At 37.1% G+C, this 5,640-nt stretch overlaps 1 long non-coding RNA gene across 1 annotated transcript; it reads right to left on the reverse strand.

Annotated features, from left to right (window-relative positions):
* Nucleotides 1-2,666: 2,666 nt before the first annotated feature.
* LOC131016456 (uncharacterized) lies at nt 2,667-4,549 on the reverse strand. Its single transcript, XR_009099009.1, has 2 exons — nt 3,711-4,549; nt 2,667-2,982 (listed from the first exon to the last, which is right to left on the reverse strand). It is a non-coding gene; the product is annotated as an uncharacterized LOC131016456 (long non-coding RNA).
* Between the last annotated feature and the right edge of the window lie 1,091 nt (nt 4,550-5,640).

Genomic DNA, 5,640 nt, shown 5'->3' on the forward strand with positions numbered 1-5,640 from the left:
GTCAAACGATTCATAGTCACTTTGAGCTTAATAAATAGTTTTACATTTGTGGCAAGTTGTATAACACGAAATTCAGCCCCCGTTTCCTCTTTCTCTATCTTTAATTGGGGGATTTTGACATTTCAAGGGGCACGATTGGAATAAAAACTGGAAATTATTTTTGCACGACCATCCTTGAAAATTAATATGGTTTAGCATTCTTTATATATATATATATATGAAACAATGTAGTCAAATGACCATAATGAAGATTAAAAATTAATTTTTGGCCCTCAATCTTAAAACATCAAAATATGGCCATTAATTAGGTGGTATGCCTAATTTGCCCTTTGTACTCGGCCGCTGGAAGCTTATGGGTGAGTTGCGCGCTCGCGGGGAAAAGCAAGCGCCCGCTGCGCGTATGGCACTTATGGCATTAATAGTGCCATAATACGCATCATTTTATTACTTGGTTTTATTTTGGATTTCCGTTGATAAGTGCCAAAATGACCATTTTAAACCTTTCCCCGTATGGTTTAGATGTTCCATTTAGGGTTTAGATTATTCATTTAGGGTTTAGATTATCCATTTATGATTTCTTGATTCTATTATTATTGTTTCTATTGCACGTATGACACTTATGACATTATTAGTACCATAAGTGCCAAAATGACCATTTTACTTTGTTTTATTTTGGATTTTCGTTGGCACTTTTGGCACTATTAGTGCCATAAGTGCTAAAATAAAATCAAAGTAAAATCTTGGCACTTATGGCACTAATAGTGTCATAAGGGCCTAACCCGACCCGGCACTCGACCCGCATGCCTGATCCTACCCGGTCTGCCTCATTAAGGGTAAAAACGTCAAAATCAATAAAAATAGCCAAATTTTATGTTTTTTCAATGTGTGGCCATAAATTGTGTTTTATGCTTCATTTTGGCTACTTCAAAATTTTACTCTATATATATAGGGGTGGGTTAAAATAAAAATACCTCTTAGAATATAAAATAGAAATTATTTTCACCCCTTAGATCATCAAGATCTACGGTTGATTTATCACTTTTCATGGTCCTGAATTCGAATCTCATAGGTAGCAAAAAAATTATTTTCGCAATTCATACAGTTAAACAACGAATTCATACGTTTTCTACATAGAATTTATACATTTTAGTTAGTTCGTATTTGAGTTAATCGTAGAGAATACCCATTCTCAAAGATAAAAATAAAAAATAAAAAAAATACCCACACAAACTAAAACATTTAAATAATACCCATTCTTTGAAAAACTTGACACTTATTGTGACGACCCGACTTCTCCAAGACAAAAAGAAATAGGAAAATATTGAAAAGACTCAATTGAGCGGAATAAACTTGACAATCTACCCGTCAAATTGGGTATTCATAATCCAAAGAGATAAAATGAAATGAAATAAAATGAAAGGCATTAAAAGATGTCAGTTAAATGACAATAATCACACTCAGGATCACATAAGTTTAGTTTCGTGACTCTGATCATATTCAATGATAGCTTCATTAATAGAAATATGGGTTAAGAGTCTAAGCCCAACGAGATAATATTGTACCACATAATAGAAATTCTCAGTTTAGGAATTTTAAAAGACGAGGTGACAAGCTAGTCATTAGCGGAAGCAAAAGACATCGTGGTGCCTAGCCTCAGCTCAGCTCCGTCTACATCACCGATCAACCTGAAAACATTTGAAATTAATTTGGGCTGAGTACTAATGTACTCAGTGGGCATGAGTTTCTAAAATATTTTATGAAATAATCAAGGCAGTTTATCCAATATCACAATCATAACTCAGAAGGTTTTAAAAAAGAAATCCACTTCTAAGCATGATAAAACTTTTCTCATTGAGTGGCGCGCCATGTACGTTCGATTGTTACTCACTTTCTTTCCCCTATTCACTGATCTCGGGACACGCCCAGTCAGATCCAAAATCTATTATTGATCTCGGGACACACCCAATCAGCATCAATAGCCTTAACTGTGCTTCGGATAACCTCCAGGCAAGCACACATCCTTATAACGTTCTAAATCTGTTAGTGCACGATGACGATCAACCCATCGAGCCACTAACCTTGTGTACACAATCCTCATTTAGCGTGTTAGGCCAAATGAGAATCTCGATCGATGCTTAAGCGAGCCTTAAGCAATTACAGAACGCACATAAAAATATTTATATTGGATAAACAGATAATTTTCATGAAATATCAGAGCTTATGTAACTCAAGATACATTGTATGTAAAATAAACTCCACCTCGAAGTGGAGATAGAGTGGTTGCTTTGCTTGAAGCTCTATTGCCCTTGATTACTCGAACCTACAAGAAATCTATTCTTAAATAGGTCTCGAGGTATCATTCTAATTTTTAGGTAAAACGGGAATCGCTAACTATTGATACACTTTGCCCGAATTAAGGAATACGTATTCATTGAGGATAAAAGTTCCAAAAATAATTAATAACTTAATGAAAATTAAATAGATAATGAAATTAATTTTTTTTAAGATACTTAGTAATTTAATTAAAATATAAATTTAATCCATGAGGAATTAATAGGCTAGTTAAATCTCATTTATAAAATAATAGAGCCCAGAGAATTTAATATAAAAGGCCAGCTTAATTTAAATGAGTCCAAGCAAAATGAATAAACAGAGCCCAATAAAAATAATAAAAATGAGCCCATTGATTTTGAAGAAAAATCGGCCCATCAAATTTATAAAGGCCCCAAATACAAAAGGATCCCAATATATCAAAATAAAACAAATGAAAACGCTAAAGAAATTGAAAAAAAAATGTGAGATTAAAAAACAATTAAGTCTCTCTCTCCTCGCTCATCCTATCGGCTCTCTCACCCTATCTAACGTCTCTCTCTCTCCCCCTTCTCTCTATTTCGATTTCTCTCTTCTCCCTCTGAATCTGCAGCCGCCGCCGCCCCTTCTTCGCCGACGTCGATAGTGGCGTCGCCGCTGTGCCTCCATTTCCTCCTCCAGTGGCGGAGACAGGATTTTTTTTGGGGGGGCTAAACTGTTACGGGGTTCGGGGGGAATTTTTTTTTGGGGCATTCAATACATTTTAGACATTTTTTACTAAAATACAAATATAATAATAATAATAACAACATTTTCATAGATAATATAGTTCAAAACATTTACTAAATTTTTTTTTGGGGGCATTCAATACATTTTAGACATTTTTTACTAAAATACAAATATAATAATAATAATAATAATAACAACATTTTCATAGATAATATAGTTCAAAACATTTACTAAATTTTTTTTTGGGGCATTCAATACATTTTAGACATTTTTTACTAAAATACAAATATAATAATAATAATAACAACATTTTCATAGATAATTTAGTTCAAAACATTTACTAAATTTTTTTTTGGGGGCATTCAATACATTTTAGACATTTTTTACTAAAATACAAATATAATAATAATAATAATAATAATAATAATAATAATAACAACAACATTTTCATAGATAATATAGTTCAACATTTACTAAAAAAAATTTTGGGGGCATTCAATACATTTTAGACATTTTTTACTAAAATACAAATATAATAATAATAATAATAATAATAATAATAATAATAATAATAATAATAATAATAATAACAACATTTTTAGACATATTATAAAAAATAAAAAATAAAAAAATAAAAAAAAAATCAAAATTTGGGGGGGCTACCTGTGGACCTCCTCTTTAATCTCTCCTTCACACCCATACCTCTCCCACTCCTTCTTCATCCCTCAAAGCCCCAAAATCTGAAATCCCTAAATCTGTAAATCTACTCCCCCCCCCCCCTCTTCTCCTCCTGCTCGCGGTGGGCAGCCTACGCCGGCGACAACAGCGCCGCCGCGGCGACCACAGCAGCACTGCTGCCTTCTCTTCTTGCTTCCTCTCAGCCGGTCGAGCAGCGGCACCCCGAAGGACCGCCGCGCCACCGTCCTCACCACCACCTCCTTCGTCCGCCCTAGCTGCTAGCGGCCGGCGGGCTGCTGCCACATGCAGCGCTGGTAGCCGCGGCTCCGTCAGCCAGGGCGAGGCTTCGACAGGCCCCAGCTCCCTCTCTCTCACCTCGCCACTCGCACTCACCGGAGAACAAAAGGAATTATCAGATGTAAAGATATGAAAGTTGTCGTTTGTTTTTGTTTGAAACCGATCTTTCTTCTCTCATTCTTTGGTTTAAAGATGAATTGGTCTGTGAGTTCTCATTGTGAATAAGTCAAGGAAAAGTATGTCTTAAGAGTTGTACTATGTGAGTCTATGTTAAAGAAGTGAAGAAGATGAGAATACAAGAAAGAGACTGCAGAAAACATTACCTGAAAGCTGGGGCAGTAGTGGTCTGTGTGGTGAGGTTAAAATGAAGGTTTCAGTGATTAAATATGATTGATGAATAAATCTGAAAACAATGGCTGAAACTTGGCTGCATGTAGGTTAAATGTCACAACATAGCTGTAGAGAATGTCTTGGTAAAGAAAAGGATTTGCTTGTAGGATCAATAGTTAGATTTGGGGATAAAGTAAAAGATTTGGTACCGTGGCCAAGGAAGGGAAAGATATTTCAGCACTTTCACTCCTACATACACGTTATTGATCTTGCAATTTTTGGGCCATTAATAATCTCAAGATCTGGACATGGAAGCCCATAAAAATAAATACCTCATAAACATAGAATTATTATGCTTAAGGCCCATCGAAATTAAATAACTAAATAATTAAGTACATAAATAAATAACTAGGTAAAATGAAAATTGCTTGTGAAAATATTTCTCATATACCTTAGCAACGAGCTCAAGGTATTTGATCGATAAAATAATGATGAACTACAATTTATAAAATTTCTTTGTAATAATATAAGTCATATATAAAAAAAAATTCGGGCGTGTATCAATAGTATACCAATTTAAGAGTCTTCTAACATTCTTATAAAAAGGTCGGGATGTCACACTAATACCGTTAAGAAAAAATAAAATCTCAAACAAGCCCCCTTCCCCCCTCAAATCGCAGACACAGCCTTAGCCTCTTCCCTTTCTCTTTCTCTTTCTCTATCTCTCTATCTCTCTCCATCGCGCCTTCGCGCCTCTGCCTCTGGCGCGGCCTCCCGCCTCTGCCGCCCAGCCACACCGCCATCTTCTATCTCTCTCTCTCTCTCCACCGCTTCCCACCTTCTCCCAGATTTGCTTCCGCCGCGGCTCGCCTCTGCGTCGCTGTGCCTCGCCTCGCTGCAGCGCGCCTCCTCCTCCGTCAAAAATCGCCAGATTCAATGGAGAAATCGAGCCGATTTCGGATTACTACGTCGCCGTCATTTTTTACGACGAAGTTGTTTTGCTGCTCGGAAATTTGAGGAATGAGGCGTTTAGGAAGACCTTCGCGGCCTCCCGCCTCTGCCCAGCCGTCCAGCCGCACGCTCATCTTCTCTCTCTCTCCACCGCCTCCCCGATCTGCCTCCGTCGCACTTTTTCTTTTCTTTCTCTCCAGATCCTTCATGCCTCGCCTCGTCAAGGCGCTCTCTTTCTAGATCTGCTGCAACGACGCTCCTCCGCCTCGTTGGTTCAATGCTCTACAGTTCAATGTTTGGCGGTTCAGTGCTCGAAGCTCAGTTGCTCGACGCTCGACACCTCCG

Source organism: Salvia miltiorrhiza, chromosome 3 (genome assembly GCF_028751815.1).
Source record: "Salvia miltiorrhiza cultivar Shanhuang (shh) chromosome 3, IMPLAD_Smil_shh, whole genome shotgun sequence".
Classification (NCBI taxonomy): Eukaryota; Viridiplantae; Streptophyta; class Magnoliopsida; order Lamiales; family Lamiaceae; genus Salvia; species Salvia miltiorrhiza.